At 35.0% G+C, this 18,236-nt stretch overlaps 1 protein-coding gene across 6 annotated transcripts in view; it reads left to right on the forward strand.

Annotated features, from left to right (window-relative positions):
* Nucleotides 1–18,236, forward strand: part of NAALADL2 (N-acetylated alpha-linked acidic dipeptidase like 2) — a 1,170,852-nt gene that overhangs the window by 1,055,728 nt on the left and 96,888 nt on the right. The window lies entirely within an intron of this gene.

Consider the following 18,236-nt stretch of genomic DNA (forward strand, 5'->3'; position numbering starts at 1 on the left):
TCTCAGTGCTTTGGTGCATGAAGGAAAAGCTGGAGAGAATTGAGGGTGATGATGCAATTCTGGAGGTGGCTTTAATAACACTGAAGCCTTGAGGGGGTAGAGGTGGCGATAGCTGAAGAATAACAAAGACAAGAACTGAGGCTACAGGACTAGAGACCAGTGGAAATAAATTAGGCTATTTCCTTGTTTTGAAAACCATTTATGAGTACTTTGATATGCAAATTCTTATGTGCCTGAAGAAGTCTACCTGTTGCCTTTAAAGCTGAAGGATCACTGACTCTTTTATGATCACAATTATTAAATCATTAAATTTTGAGTATGGATTGCTGGTGGCTGATGAATGGTATAGTGTGTGTGTGTGTGTGTGTGAGTGTGTGTGTGTGTGTGTGTGTGTGTGTGTGTACGAGATTCACCTCGAGCAGGTCACTTGGATAGGGAGATAAATCTTAGAGAATCAGAAACAGCTTGTTGCGATGGTTTATCTTTCCTTCCCCACCTTTGCTACCCACTCAGGAACTCCCTCATCTAATTCTCTGAGAGCTATAGTTCATTAAACTTACGAACTTATTTTACAAGTAATCAGTGGAGCATTTTGCAAACTCACAAACAAATATTTGAGATGCCTTGTGTGTTTATTTTTAATAGCAACAAGACTGTGTCTTCATAGGCAAAGTGAAGGAGTGAGTTAATGAATTTAATTATTATAGATGGCCATTCTGAATAGTTCAAGCAAACATTATCTCTTCCTCAGTAGGAAATTTTTCTGCTTGGATTACTCTGCTAATTGCCTCAGGTCTCCTCTTTACCTGAGTAAGTGAGGCGATCTTCAGTTGTCTCTATATATTCATAGCTAAATTAGACTTGCCTGAAAAACTCCACCTCACAGGGATTTCATGGGGAATTTGGAAGGTTCAAATGGTTAGAGCCTGGTAGCCTGGCCCCTAAATGACGACATGACAGCATTGTTGTAGTTTCAATTATGGTGATGTGTGCTTCCATCTAGGTGGGTTGGGTCTTCTTGTTTGGTCTCTTAAAAATGTATTTTTATCATTGGATATATTTTAAAAAAGAGTTTCTGTTAGCAGGGAACACAATATTCAGCTGAAACTTGATTATTTGACAGAATACAAATAAGTTAAAGTGAAAACTAGTGGCTTATTACCCTCTCCTGCCCCTGACCCAGTGACATGGTCTGTGTACAACCCTGTGACATGGTTTGGCAGTGGAGGACCCAACAGGGGCTGTGGAAGGAGACCCTCTAAGTCAGTTGTGAGAGAGCTTCGTGCTGAATGTCTGCTACTGTAGGTGTACATTGTTTTTGGAGGGATGCACCCGATAAAACACATTTCTTTTAGAAAAGGAAGTGAGCTTTGAGGTTTAGGCTAATGGCTGATAAATAAATGATCCTAAAGTAAGAAAAAGTTACAACAGTAAAATGTGATTTTTTATAATCTAAAGTCCACTTTCATTCCTCTGTGTTATTGAGAATGAACTCGAAACATGGCTGTAGTGTGGAATTGCTCATGAATTCTAGCAGAGTATCTGTATCTGTATGCCATTGCATCACTGCTTGTTTTACCTTGAGCTTTAATCCTATAGTTCTTTTTAGCAATCTTAATTGGAATACCGTATCCTGAGTCAAACCGATCAATGTGAAATCTATTTCACCCGTGATGAGCAAATGACTAGCTCCTTTAACATCAGCAACTGCTGTGCCTAAGAAGTGAGGGAAAGCTATATTTGCTGGCAATTTCTTACCATGAAAATTGCCTATGTCATGCATTTCAGAGACCCGATTTGAGCAAAGCCTTTTCAGTGAAGAGTATAACAAATAAGCAGAAATAGAATTTGGGACTTGAATTCAAACAACTCAAGATTGTACAGTAGAGAGTCAAGTTGATAGGAGAGAGAAGGTGAGAAAAACAGGATGACTTCACATACATTTTCACCTGCCTGAAAAAAGGAAAAGAAAATGGTGAGGAGAAAAGATTCTCCTTATCTTTGGATGAAATTATCATCATCTGTACCAAATCTCTGAGTGCTTTGAAGAGTCCAGAAGTGCCCTCAGGTCCATAGTAATTGCTTTGAGATGTTATTGGTTCGGATGTTATTGGTGTTTTAACCCTACCATCCCATTTCAAGAAAGCCTTGCTCTTTTGACAGTTTCATCTCTTTAAAGTGCCTTTCATTCTTACACTAAAGATCTACTATGGTGATGTTGACTGCATGGGAAATGTCAGTGTGTTTTCTCTTTGGGAGCTCTCTACAGGAGTGTGTCTGAGCTTCTCCTTCATTTATTTATCTGTTCTAAAGTCTGTGCTGAGTATTAAAGATTCAAAAATATTCTCTCCTTGAGGAACTCATGGTTTAGTGCCAGTGATAGATATATACATATTAAAACTCAGAAATAGAAATGTGAGTAGAAGTTTTCACCATGTTAAAGGAAAACAAAGTGTTTATCAGTTCAATTCGTTTGTCAAAATAATGTTTTTTGGGCTTTGTTTTTTTTTTTTTTTGGCTCTGACCTTGTGCCAAGCACAATGTTATGTGCTCCTTACACTTGATCCTGTTCAGCCCGTGTAATACTCTTGTGAGTAGATATGACCATTATTGCTATATTACAAACAAGGGACCTGAGGTTAAACATTGCCACATTTCGGAGCCAAGGCCACACAGCTAGTAAATGTCCAAGCCTAAATTCACATCCAGGCCTGTCAGATTCCAGAACCAAGGTCTTTACTCACTAGCTTGAATTTCTTTTCTGTACAAGAATCACATTATGTAATATTCATGTATCATTGAGTGTTCAATAAAGAACATACTTTATAATCTTTATCTAAATTTATTTTTCATTCTCAATTTGTATGATTTTTTACACTTTGGTCGTATGGTATGTCACAGCAGATTGGAGAATTGTTTGTTTATAATACCTTTTAAATGGATAAACATTATTTGCAAAATGAGTGTAACTTATGCTGGATATATCAAGTCAGTTTCTTATAGTCTGAAGCTTACAAAATTTTTATGGCTCATAGAAATCTCATTTATAATATTTTTCAGAGCATTTCTAATTTTAATGGAATAATTGGTTTAGTTCAAACCACTTCACACTCTCTAAATATTAGAATTTAAATATAATAGTTTTAGCACCATAATAAACTAAGTGATCTATAGTAAGATATTTCCTTATTCAAAACTCATACGAGTTTTTATTATAAAATCTTAAGGCTGTCCGTGCACATGTGTCTGCTTTCTGAGATTATTCTAAAAGAAATGTTACAAAGGGACTCAGTACTTTTGTTTACAATGGCTGTTTTCATTTTCTTGATTCCTTTATTCCAAACACGCAACATCAGATAAAATATGAAATGGTTTCCCAAACTAAAAAGTCAGTTTCTTTGCATTAGTAATAAGGGTATAGTGTGCATCTCCCATGATGTGTAAAGGTCTGAAGATGCAGCTCTTGGAAGGGATCGAAACCTGACTCAGTGTTTGAAGGCAGGGCCTGATGTGGAGTTCCATTCCAAGTGAAATTATGTTAAAAGAATAAACCCTGTTGCCGTTTTCACCTGTAGTTATAACTTTCCATCAGCTGTAAGCCTGAAGAAGTTAGTAATTGAACCAAATTATCTGTTAGCTTAGACACTAAATCCAAGATTGATTTTTCAATAACTTTATGGGGCACAAATGCCAAAATGTCATCATAACTTCAGGTCAGGTTTATCTGGCACCACCTGTAATATCACTGGACAGGGATAAATCATCAGAAGGAGAGAAAAAAATAAAATCAAAACCGATCATCACTCAAATAAACTTCATGCTAGAAACTCAAATTCTAAATGAGAAAAAAGAAATTTTTAAATTTCAGAATTCCTGTTTATGAGGAATACAGCTGAAAAACGTTTAGAATATAAATTCTGTATTGAAAAAATATTACTTAACTTTATACTATGTGTTTTTTCTAAATTCAAGAAACAAATGAATTACAGTAAATTAATAGGAAAACAGTACTTATAAAGCTTGAAAATATAAATAAGTCATAGAAATGTTAAAAGTTCAATAGACTTTGTATTTGAGTAGACACTGTTGCAGAAAGAATTAATAAATTGGACATTTGCACTGAGGCATTGATCTAGAATATAGCACTGACAGATGAAGATATAATAAATATAATTGAGCAGTTATGGTAAATTGCAGAACTTTAATATCTATCCAAAACAAGTTCCAGAATAGAGTGGAGACAATGACAAAAAATGCAGCTTTGAAAATATAACACAAAAATAATTTAAAGGTGACATTTTAAAAGGCATGGGGACTTAAAAGAATTTCTTTAAAAATCAGTGTTGATTATTTTTAGTTCGTTATCTTTTTAAATAGGCATTTACATCGGCCAATGAACTAGAGGGCTAGGAATTAGAAATGCATTGATTGATATTTCGGTGAATTTCAGTTACTTGTCATAATTTGTATCTTGAAAATTCCAGAATGCATCCTTATTATTTTATGAGAAAAAAACATCCAGTTTATTTATCCTAGCTATTATTATATGAGCTGAATATGTAATGCTCTTGGGGAAACATAACAAAATCAAAAAGAGAGATCGCAAGTAAATCAGCATAAAAATCAACAAGCCGGGGATAATACCTTTGTGTTTGCTGGAATATAGCTGAATGGAATGTTGCCAGGAAGGCCAGACAATTATGAGAGTTTAGGTTTCCAGGAAATAAAACTGAAAGCATGAAGTATAACCAATGGCTTTGTCTGCATAGCCAAATATTTTCAAGACAAACAATAATCCAGTCATTTATCAGCATTATATTTGAATGGTTATTTATCAAAGAAAGAATATAAAGATTAGATAGATAGGTCTAAAAGAAGGAGAGAAAGAGTGAGAGAGAGAGAGTGTGTGAGAGACAGATTTATTATAAGATACTGGCTTACAGAATTATGGAGGTGAAGAAGTCTCTAGACCTACTGTGTGAGTTTTCTGGGTTTTGATCCAGGAAAACTGATGGTTTAGTTCAGTCTGAGTCTGAAAGCCTGAGGCCCAGGAGAGCTGGCGGTGTAGTTCCCATCCAAAGGGCAGCCGACTTGAGGCCTGATGTTTTGGTTCAAGTGTAAAGGCAGGAAGTGCTGATGTCTCAGGACAAAGGCAGTCAGACAGGAAAGAATCCTCTGTTACTCAGTAGGGTCAGCCTTTTCCTTCTGATCAGGCCTTGAATGGATTGGATGAGGCCCACTCACATTAGAGAGGGCAGTCTGCTTTACTTAGTATGCTTATAACCTTAATCTCATGCAAAACCACCCTTACGGACACACCAAGAATAATATTTGACCAAATATCTGGTAACCCTGTGACCCAGTCAAGATGACACATAAACCACAACATATAATTGCTCCAGCCACCACTTCTGCATTCCTTGATCTTAGCTGCTTTTCCTCCACAAGATTCTGTCCCATTTTTCTGAGATGTTTTAATGGTTCTTCCTCAACAAACCCTATTGAAGACCGATTAAAAACGTCTTGAGTGTTGTCATGCTGTAATAAAATAAACTGTAGTTGTGGCAATTAGGTGTGGAGATTACTTCAGATTTGGAAATAGACAATCTTATAAAATGTAAGAGAGGCCCTGGTCAAAGTTACTTGCAGACTTCAAATTTTTTTTCCATTGACAAATGGACATTAAATGTTCAAATATTTAAAGGCAACCAAATTATTAGAGGCAACAATAAGCAAGTAAAGATAGGTTTAAATTATTTTTTAATGAAACTTCCCTGCTGTGAATATTAGTAGATATTTGCATATATACATATTAACTATAATTTTTGTAAAGTATCACAAGTCCAATCTTGATTAAATAATATAATTTCATTCTTAGTTTTAGATTATTTCCTTTATGAAGATTTATATAACAAATAGTTTCAAATGACTGCCCTCGTCATCCTTGCTCAAAAAAAAAATTAAAAATCAGTTTTTTCATGACTATTTGTGAAATATGTATGTTTAAACATATCTTAATTTTTAAAATGTCCAAGTTTGCAGAAAAGCCAAAATAAAACAGAAGTAATCAAAAAAAACTGCATTGCATTTGCATGGTGTTCACTATGCACAAGTTGTCTTCTACATTTTCTGTGCTTAGTATCTTATTTAATCTCACTCTAAAGGCATTTAAACCTTTATTATTCCTATTTCATATGAGGAAGTCAAATCTTAGAGTTAAAGCAAATTGTCTAAGTTACAAAGTTATGAGTTGGCAGAGCTAGAATTTGAATCTCATTCTAGTTAAATGATTTGCTCTATGCCAAAGAAAAATGCTCTTTAATGAAACTGTCATAAACTCCTGTATAGGAGAAAACTGATATCTTCCAATGGTGAATCTGACTCTAAAAACAATAACAAGTAATCTGGAATAAATAAATAATTGTCATTTGGTAAATAAAACAGATAATTTCTTACAAAATAAATAATTGGTAAATAAAGCAGATGATAAAATTGGATATTGTAAATTAAGATTTTTAGAGTGAAATAAAATAACTTTCCAATTTATGGATTATGAAGACTTTTTCATGGTAGCATGCTTCAAAAATGTTTTGAACAATATAGTATTTTCTAGAAGGGTAAGCTGTGCTTAGAAGTATGATAATGATCTGATTGTAAAATTTCTAGAGGCTTAGAAAAGAAAAAATAATTTATTAATCTATAATAATAAATCTACATAATTTTTTTATGATGAGGGTGATGATGATGATTGTGTAATGATCAATACCTGGAGTATAATGAGCTGTGTTCTATTCACTATTCCAAGTACCACATATATTGGCATTTTTAATCTGATAAAATATCTATGACGTAGATATTATGCCCCTGTGGCCTAAAGAGATCAAATGTACTTTTGCTAATAGCCACTAAATATGTTATTGTTTATGCTTATCTTCATAAGTATTAGAAATTCTGATGAGAATGCATTGCAGTTTACGTAGCAGCTCCATCTAGTCTTCCTAACAACCTTTGATGCAGGGAGAGTCAGAAGTGATTACTGGCTGGTCCTGGATTGTGGGTCTAGCAAATAACAAGAGTCAGAACTTTGGGTCCAGAGCATATACTCTTTCCATGCACCACCCAACCTCCTCAGTATTTGTTATATGTAACTTTGAAGAGCAACAAATAGTCTCATAGCACACATTAGTTTTATGGGTGTTCAGGAATTCTAAAGTTAAGATCCTGTATGAAAGCTTTGCTAAGTAGAATGAAATAAACTACATTACAAAGACCCTTTGGATTCCTCTGGATGAGAAATTAATAAAACCTTCTTGTTGATGCTGTCAGACTAGCCTAAACAACGGGTCTTCCTCAGTATTTACTTTCTCAATAGGTAGTACTTTTTCGAGTGAGAAATTAGACATCATTTTGAGAGGTTAACTGTATTTTTGTGTTGCATAAAAAGCAAGGTTAGTGAGCAATATCAAAGACAGCATATTGTTAGGAGCTTAGCTAAAATGGGAGAGACAGAGCTGAATTGTTAAGTGTTAGAGCAGCCAGTTAATGCACCAAGCTAAAATCAAAAGACTTAAGTATTTAATCACTTACCACGATGATACTAGTACGAGTCTAAAACCAGAGAGGGGCTGACTGCCCTATTCCATTTTCCTCCATGGAAGGGGGCATCGGTCACTATGCAGGCACGTCAGCACAGGTGTAGGGGTGGTCTCACTGTTGAGGGAGCCCAGAACAGAAGGCTCGGGCGTTCTGATGGACCTTGTGGTCGAGAAGAGGGGCAGGCTGAGAGTGGAAAACACTGGGCACTTAGAGTAAGGGAAAGTGTTTTCAAGTTTTCTCTTTTCTCTCTCCCTATCCCTGCTCCCAACAAGTAGTCCTCAGCAAAGTCTCTTGAAAAAGATCTGTTCCCAAAGCCTCAGATAAAGAGGCCAAGGAGTAAAGGCATCTGGTCTAAGAATGGAAGCATGTGAAGAGTGACTGGCAAGGGGGCCTGAGACCTTGAGTGCAACTCCCTCTGGGGACAGCCGCACACTGGCCATGCACCACATCTCCTGTGGGGAGGGCAGCTTCCCCCGTGAGGCCTGCCAGGAAAGTCTTTGCAATTGCCTAGGATTGGGCCTGAAAAATCACACAAAGGTTTTTGACCTGGAACCAGACTCCTCACAAATGACTTCAAATATATGGTTGATCAAGCCATACCTATCATATGTGGTTGTCTGCTAAATGAAGATTCTTTCTCCCCACCTTCTGTAAGCATTCCTAATGAATCCTGCTGCAACTTAACGCAATTTGCAGGATTAATGGGCCTAATATTTCCTTTTCTCTTGATGAGGAAGGTTGTGCTGGTCCCTGATATTTAGAGATTTGTTCTGACATGAGTATATTTTACTGTGGCCTTTTTCAAAATCTCCACATGCTTCAGGCTAAAAGAACCTGCAACTATGAGATGCCTTTTTACCCAGTGGGCATTATTAGCTACATTCCAAGAGTATTTATACCCTCTTCTTCTTCTGTCACCTTTAGCTTCCTTTAAAAAAAAGTTCTAAATATCGTCTTTGGAATTATTACTGACTGGATTTAGCTGCATTATTAAGCAAATATATTGAAATACCCTTCAAAAAACCTCTGGGCTTTAGTAATACTTTCTGTACTGAGAATTATGCTTGGAAGGAATTTTAGTATGTACACAAAATACGTAGAGAATACAGATATATTGACTGTATAAATATACATAGGTGGTTTGATTCTGTGGTCCTTCATGGGACCTGGGAGAATTTTTATTCCAGAATTCCTACAGTGACTTGTGTGTGGGTGACTGACAAATTAAAAATGTGACTGTGAGTATAAACGGTAAGACACAGACAAGGAGTGTTGTGCCTTTAAAGAGATGAAAGAAGGGGAGGAATAATATCCCGGGCCTTTGATCTATATTTCCACATTGACTAAGAATTGAGGGAGATAAATTGCAAGAGGGTCATGAAGCATGTATGATGACTATATTACTATTACGCAGCAAACTTGAGAAAATCTATTGGTTGTACCGAACATGCTTTTAAACATGCTTGTTAAAAATCACCCCCAATTGTTATTGTTGCTGTTTTTGTGTTTTGTTTCATCTCAACCATTCAAATTACATTGCTTTCTGGATTGTGATGAGAACTAGGGGACAGGATTCAGTGAGGATCCTGAATCATGAAATCAGAGTGATAGTGAACATTTAGGTAGAGACAGGTTGGGAGTCTCTCAATATACACATTCTCTGAAATTCAGAAGATGGAGGTTTAAAAATCTCTTTGCAATTACAGAGGGAGGAGGTTGAGAAGAGCTTCTCGCAACTGAATGGTGATAAATGGTAGTTATTCATTAATAATTCAGGGTGTATGAAAGCATTATTCATAGCATTTTATTTAACAAGCTGTCTTTATTGTTTTATTTTAGTGTGAAAATAGCAATAAGGGTTTTTATGGATTTCCTTGTCACCATAGCCCTCAAACTCTATTTTCTCCATAAGATCTTAAATACTTCCACTGTCAGTTCTTTTTTGCTAGTAATTTTTCAAGATCTTAGCTCTCATATTTGAGAAAGTCCCATTATTGATCGACCAGTTGCCTTTGAAATATGCCTTTATACTTGTGCTTGAATCACTTTGTAATAATTACATTTATTGAGTTACTGCTCTGAATTATGCTACTTTACATACATTATTTTATTTAATCTTTAAAACATTTCTGTAATAAATATTATTATCTACATTTAGCAAATGAGATTGAGGGTTAGAGGAGGTAAGGTACTTGCCCACATTTTGTACATAGATTGGTACTCAAGCCAAATTGACTCTAAAGCTCACTGATACACTGTGATACAGCTTCCTTCTCTCAACTTCAAAGTAAATAGATAAGCAATATAGAGTAAAAATGCATATTCTGGACTCATGTCCTATAGTTTATTTGGAAAATCTCTACCTTATGAACAGCTTTCAAAGAGTGAATCCCAAGGATCCGTTGCATTTAGTGTGCTTCCGTGTTCTCGTTCTTGACATGAAGGTTTTAATGTTGCCTTTCCTCGAACCAGTGCTTGCAGATAAAAATGACCAATCTTGGTAGGGGAAATGACCTACTAACTTTAAGGCAAATAACAAATGGAGGGCCGAATATTTCAACTTGTTGAAAATGTGAAATGGAAAATATAAGATCCTGAGATATAGAAGACTTTATAGCTACATAACTTAAGAGACTCTAATCCACAATATGGACTGGGTCATAGATAGACAACTAAGAGAATTACCATTATTTTTCTCTGAATAACTTAGCAGTACCTTAACAGATGTACAGTTCTGTACCTGTATCTCTTTCTCCATTCCCACAAAGAATGCATCTTCCATGGGAAGCATTTTAATGTAGTTTCCTGGGCCACACTTCAGACCTACTCCAATGTCTTGGAAAAATTGGTCTCTTTCTCTTAATTTCCAGGTTATTCTGAAATACTACCAGATTTAGACAACTTCATTTGTCTAGAGACAAGAATACTAGGGAGTAGAAAAAAAGAAACCTTGCTGACTTGGCTGTTTAAAACGTAAGACATTACACTAGATTAAGATACTACCTTTATCATTTAATAAAAGGTTATGTGGGTGTCTAAAAATATGGCAATTTTTGTATGTTTAGTTCTCATCCATTTAACATTTTAAAATATTGAGCCTTTGTAACAGGTTTTAATATCTAGTAAAACTAATCTCTATGTAGTGTCTTCATCTTTCAATGTTTGCCTGGCTCATTTGCTTTTGCTTTTTAACGAACTTGAAAATCAGCACATCTAGTTATATAAAAGCAAAAACAACCAACTTTTAAATTATTTTATTAGTTTTATTGGTGGCACCTAATATCTTCTGTTACCTTAGATTGAAAAGATGCCATTTTTATGCAATTTTCCTTTCATGAGAACATGGCATATCGTTCATTGAGTTGAAGTCTTCTTTTGTATCCTTCAGTAAAATTTTTGAGTTATCTTCGTATAGATATTGCACATTTCTTGTTAAATTTATCCCTGGGTATTTTTTCTTTCCTATTATAGACGGTCATTACTTTCATTACATACTATGATTAGTTGTGCTCTCTATATACAGTATTCTATTTTTATACATGATTGTTCTATGTATATGTTACATATATATAATTTGTCTCTACCGCATTTCATATCTTATGGAACTATTAATTTGATAACCAAAGGTGCTACTGTAATTCTTTTATAATTTTTTTTTAAATTTGATACTGGGTTTTCCAGTTTAAAACCTTATCCTCTATTTCTCTCATCAGTTTTTACATCGCTAATTTATATTTCTTTCCTAATTGTATAGGCTGAAACCTACATGAAATATAAAAATAACAGTACTGATGCTATACATTTTGATCTATTTCTTATTTCATTGTGACTGCCTTTAGTGCATCCTCATTACATATGATACTGTTTGCTAATATGTTAGGATTTTTTGCAGTAACATTCATCAATTAGAGTGGCTTGAATTTTTATAATACAATCTTTTTAAGGTTTAGGATCAATGTAAAATTTGTATCATAAAAATAATTGAGTTTTCCTTTTTTATGTATGCTATGAAATAGTTTAATAGTTTATCAGTACTGGAATTTTCTGCTAGTTAAAAGATACAAGTCAAGTCAAACCTCACTTTTAGGAATTGTATTTTGCTACTACTTTCTGAGATATGCTACTGGGGCCTTTTACTTCTCTTCCTAGTTTTCTTTTATTTCTGTGTAACTTCTGCCTGATCTCATGTTTGGTTGCCCTTACGTGAATTTTTAGAATCTGAAATTTGATCTGTCTCCAGGAATTTTCTGAAAATGATGTTCATAGGTTTTTTGTTTGCTTGCTTGTTTTGCCTCATTGTTACTTTTCTGTGATTTCCAGAACTTACCTATTGTGACCTAATTTGCCATGTTCATATAGGGTTTCTCTTGTTTTCCTATTTTTTGTCTCCTAAACTATAAATTAGTCTCAATTACATGTTGAAAGAAATAGAGGTTGGGCCTAAAAGTGAAAGTTTACTAAAATTGAAGCTAACTGTCTTTGTTCATAAATGAGTTTTTGATGAGCAGTGGGATTCTATAGTGGACATTGTGATCACCTCTCTCCAGTATTCATTTCACTCCACACCCCTTGTGTATCATCATGAGGTTTCCATACAACTGATCCCATAATTTGCTTTAGTTACAGATCAGTTTGATCTAACCTAGTGAAGGTAGGGCGCTGCACTGGCCATGGTGATTTTATTTCTAAAGAAGGTTATGTGACCCAAGTAGGAATAATCAGAATTTTATTTGTGTTTGGAAGTCCAGCAGTGGGGAAGAAAAGACTCTGCCTCTCTCTGGATCTGTATCAGGAGGCTTTTAGCCATCTTGTAGACATGAAGGAAACCGAGGCCTAGGAGGAAGCTAAGAAATTGGAGCAAAAGTGGAAATATGGGGGAAAAAATTAGTCTTTGGTGCCATCATTGAACTATGGGAACAAAATAAGCCTAAAATCCCCCTTTTTTGAAATTTTTTATTAATATTTGCTAATAATTCTTGTTAAAATCCATTTTTTGAGGGGGAGGAATACAATGTCAGTGAGCAGTCCAAAAGGTCTCCCTCACTTCTGACACCAATTTCAAATTTGAGGACCCCAGTATCCCTCTCACCTCTGACACTAATCATATGTTTAGGAGTCCCCAAGGCCAATTTCAGGTTTAATAATTATCTAGAAGACTCACAGAACTCACTAAAAGCAGTTTCACTTGCAGTTACACACACAGTTAAAGTTTATGACAGTGAAAGGATACAGATTAAAATTAGCCAAGAGAATAGAGGCATGGAGCAGGGTCCGTGGCATTTCCAAGTGAGGGCTTCCTGCTGTCCTCTCCCACTAGAGTCATGGAGAGTGCTACCTTTCCCAGCAACGAGGTGTGAGAAAACACATGGAGTACCACCCACCAGGAAAGCTCCCTCAACCCCCAGTGTCCAGAGAGTCTGGTGAGGCTTTATCACTTGGACACAGTTGATTTGCCAGTGTTGTTAATGTCATCTCCAGCTCCTCCAGAGGGTAAGATGATAGCATGAATTTAGAATCACCACCCTAAATCACATTGTTAGACTATCTCATAGGCACAACTCCCACCCTAATTCACATTGTTAGATGACGTGGTATGACCCAAGGCTCCCAAACAAAGACACTCTTTTGAGGCCTGACATTCTACAGACTTAGATATTACCTACCAGGAGCCAAGGGCAAAGGCTGGACCTCTGTTTAGGCAAAGTTAATTCTTTTACTACCTGGTAGCCAGAGGTGGAGTTCTGTTTTTTGAAGCATAAGATATACTTAATATACACTGTTACTATAGTGTATATCAGGAAAAAGATTGATAAGCTACATTGCCACATTTAACTTTTATGGTAGGTGGTTTCATGTAGGATGGAAACATTAAGAGCTGAAATAAAAAAGAAACATTCTTAGCAAAGTAGAGGGATTTTTCTTTTTTCACAGAAAAACTTCTGAAGCCTTCCTTTTCAAAAAATAAGATTTTAACCTAAGTTTACCTAATTTGTCAGCACATTATACTTTATCTTCACTGGTAATTTCAATAAATATTCTTATTTTAAGAAAAGAAGAGATAATTTAAAGATGATTTGATATTGCCTTGTAGGATTCAATCTAGAGGTTGATGGATAAATTGTTGACATTGAAAGATAGGCAACACTAAGGGGTGAGAAATAGAGCCAGTCCTGGAAGAAACATCCACTTTTTCTAAAAGACATATCTGAATCATTGTCCTACATCCACTGCATTAGACTGGATTCCTAAAGCAAAATAAAACAGAAAACAATGGCTCTGACCCCACAAAACAAAGCAGCCCTTGAGAGTTTTGTGTTTATAAAAATAGAATACAGTTAATCTGTTACGATTTAGATTAGGAATACTTTTTGAAATCAAGTTAATGAACTAACAGGTTCTTGGCAAAGTCACTGAATCATTTTTATTGTCTTCTCAAGATTTTCCATATTTCGTACCAAATTAAGAAACGAACTCAAAAGGCAACCCTATGTATGCCTGTATTCCCTGCCTTTTCCCAGAAATAATAAAAGAGTATAAAAAGATATGTATCCAAAAAAATGAAATTAAAAGTAGGAAAAAATGGACATGAAATGTTAACCAAAGGGGAAGTATTAGGAATGTTAAATCAAAGCCAGATGTTAGATTGGTACATGAAATGCATATGCTGTGGTTCCTGTCACGTAGAGTTGTTTTGTCAGTTGACTAGGGAAAAAAGAGTAGAAGAATATGAGTGGTTATTGGCAATTAATTCTGGGCATTTAATTCTGTTTCTAATATTTTACCTTTTAAGTGATGAACTGTGAAAATGCTGAGTTATTTAAAGTCCATTGATTTAGACATCTATTTCTGACAAAATTATGACTCTGTAAAGGTAAATAAAATTTTAAATTGAAATTTAAACAATATTAACCACAAAACATGTTTATAACTATTGAATAAAGAAACGGAGGTAAATATACAAATGAAGGTTGTGAGGAACCGTATAATGCTTTTTCTTTTCACTTCTCTGTATTTTTCAAATTTACTTTAGTGTGCATATCTTATTTTTATTTAAATTCAGAATTTTGTCATGCATTTTTTCTTTTTTTATTGAAGTATAGTTTACAGTGTTCTGTAATTTCTGGTATATAGCATAATGTTTCAATCACACACATATATACATATATTCCTTTTCATATTCTTTTTCATTATAGGTTACTGCAAGATATTGAATATAGTTCCCTGTGTTGTACAGTAGAAACTCATTGTTTAGGGTATATATCTTTGTAATACAGTAACTCATAAAACTAAGCTTATTGTCCAACTAAAATGTGTATTAGATATAGCAATCTCTGATAATTCTATGAATGACATGTGCTGTATTACATATAATGTCTATTTGTATTCTCAAACCAACAAATTAATATGTTTTATTAACTCCACTGATGAAGAATATTACATATATTATCATTTTTCTCTGATCTTTATAAAGCTGAATCTTCTGCCTATGACAAACTTTTTCCAAAATTTCAACTATTTTAGGAAGCTATAATGATATCAGTTATTTAATATTTGTGTTGTAACAGTGAGTATTTCAATCAGGTTATTCTGCTTTTAGGAGAAATATCTGATACCATAATAACAAATAAATGCTGTATAAAAACATCACCATGAAGAAATGTGTTTTATACAGGGGTTTGTAGGAATTAAACAAAACTTGTTAGAAATAAATGTCCAGACTGAGACATTGTGCTATACATGAGAAATTGACACACTGTAACTGACTTATACTCCAATTTAAAAAAAAAGAAATATATGTCTAGAAGCTCTCTTGGTGAGTTAAAGAAATAAATTCAAATAAACATATTCAGGTAAATCTGCTATGAATAAATAATAAATCTCTCTAACTTGAGTTCATATTCTATAAATTTTCATTTATTCCAATAGATAATATCAAACATGACCAGTCCAGTGTAAAGTTAAAAGTTAATCCATTTGCACCGTGATCTAACTCCTTATTTTTAAAACATAAATTTCTTTTTAATAGGGAAACTATTTGATTTCTAGCAATGAAAGCATGTTTAAGAAGTCAAAAAAATAAATCATAAAATAAAATAAACCGGTACGTATGCAAGACACATTCCTGAGAGCAGTAATGAATCCTTGCTGTGAACATATTGGCTGAACACTGGTAGAAGGATACAGTAGACAGGCTGGATGTTTTGTTATTGTTGTTCTCTTGGAAAAAATGAATTTTAGTAGGCATTCATAGTCAATTAGTTGTTTAGGAACTCCAGCACTATACATGCTGTCTCAGTGTGTCTGTTGTGTGCTCTAGTGGTTTTCTGGAGATAAGAAAGGAATTGACACTGGAGAGAGAAGGAAAAGAACTTTTAAGATGCTTCTGTGAGATGTCCATATTAAATACAAAAAAAAGTGAAATCCTGACTAAAGGGGTTTTTGTTGTTTTTTTTTTTTTCATCTTTGAGTCATTTGTCCTCTGTCCGTAATTAAATTTCATCTGTTAGATTTTTAAGGATATAGAAATGGAAATTCAGGTAAGCAAATTATCTAATCCAGTGACAGGTCTTCCCCAGTAGTGTGGCAGTGAAACTTTTGGGGACTTTCAACAGTGTAATTGGTCAACATACAGTTAGATTCAGAACTCTGCTGTTAATGAGCAATTTCAACTTCACTGCTGTTAGACTTTCAGGGGTCTGCCATGTTTACACTGTCTAATTTGATGTGCTTGTGGGGAGATCCATATGGATGCCTGAAAAAAAAAATCCAATCTCTGGGATAATTGGGCATTTTTATACAGTACACACTTGCAATTTTTTCTAGAGTAATTGTTTTTCAATTATACATAAACCACGGTTTTCAACAAGATCCCTTCAGATTTTGCATAGGAACTTTTCTGTTTTCCCACTCTTTCTATCAAAATACTCTCGAATTGTAGACTTCATGCTGCAATTTTGTGGTTGAAGTTTACTTTCCAGCATCTGTTGTAGTGATTTTCATAGTGATGTTTAAAAGAATATTTGTGGAATAAATGCACTGCATTCTTAGTCTAGTGACATATGCCTAGCTTTTGTAGGCACAGTTATCACCCTCTTTAATCTGTGCAGGTGCAGTTAGTGCTGTGTGTTCTTTCAGTAACAAAGTTACCATAATGAGCAGACATTCTTTTCAGCAACAGTATGGAAAAAGTGGATAACATAATTTAAAAAAGAATGACTCCCTAGAATGGCATAATAACTTCCAAAAATAGATTTAAATGTACGGGAGATATTTGTAGAGTATCCTTTGAGAAATGAATAACTATAGATTTCTCAAATTTAAAATCATTAAACTGAATAATGTTTAGTACACCATTCTCCATAGATATTGATACATTTTATTGGTAATAATTAGCCCAGTAGTCCTTACTGAAATTAAAAAGGTAATTCAATATTCTACATTTAAAAAATAAAATAAAAATGAGGCTGATAACTGGCCATCCCATTGGATATGCTAAATAGAAAATAAATGATGCTGTTCTTGCTCTTTGTAGGTCTGTCTCTAAAAGAAGGGTATGTTGGAACATTTTCTAGTTTAGCCATTACTTTTTATAGCAAGAGTGACAAATATTCAGATTAATCCCCAAATCCTCAGAAAACCAGTCTGATCCCAGGGAACATATTTTGACATTTGTTTAATAGGTTTTACTGAGCATCTAGTGCTATATAAAGTGCTTTGCTAGAAGCTATGAAGAGGTTTGTAACCTTGAAGGGAGCTGAGGCATACAGACAAAAGTGTAATATGGTGAGGAATAAATCAATATTATGAAAGGAAGGTAAATAAATGAGACTTCAGGGGAGGAAGTCTTCCCCCTCGTCCACCTCCCCCCGTTTGGGGATCATTTAGAAGTGCCTTTTTGCTAGGACTTGAGAGGAAGGATTTAGGGAACAATTGAGGTAGTTGGCACCCCAGCTAGAGGGAAGAGTGTGGACAAAAGCCCAAAGAGGTTAATACACAGGATGTGTTTGTGGGCCACAGAAACGGGTTGTTTCCCTAGACTGTAAGGGACATGAAGGGGGAAAATAGGGGATAATATTGAAACAGAATAGTGGTTAGGGCCAGATTATGGATATGAGGTATTCTTTTAAGGAGGTGGCCTAGTGGTCCCTCACTGATGGATTCTGTCCTGTCCATGTTGGATGTGTCAGTCAATCTTCAGCCAGCATCAGCCAGAAAAGCCTCCAAATTTAGATCTTATGAGGAGGCTCAAACTAGGTCTCTACCTCTGCCTGCCCTCTTGAGCTTGTGCAGCTGGAATTTATGCACAGCAGAATGCTAATGGATGTGATTCCTCCCACCTTGAAGGAAACTATAGAGGACCCTGTTTGCACACAACATGTATTTTACAGGTAGGGCTTAGCAGCCACTTTCTGTTGAACAACTGGTTACTCTGTGCTAGTGTTAAATTTGTACAACAAACTGCCTGCAAAGATGTATTGTTCCTTTGATTTTTCAGATGAAGAAATGAGTTAGAGTTGTGGGGTAACTCTGGAATTGACAGAAAGATTTGACTCTAAAACTTACCTGGCCATTATTTTAATCTCATAATCTTGTCAGCCTGTAACTGTCCTGAAGCCAAGTTCTCAACTGAATTTTAGAAA

The sequence above is a fragment of the Vicugna pacos genome, chromosome 1 (genome assembly GCF_048564905.1).
Source record: "Vicugna pacos chromosome 1, VicPac4, whole genome shotgun sequence".
Taxonomy (NCBI): domain Eukaryota; kingdom Metazoa; phylum Chordata; class Mammalia; order Artiodactyla; family Camelidae; genus Vicugna; species Vicugna pacos.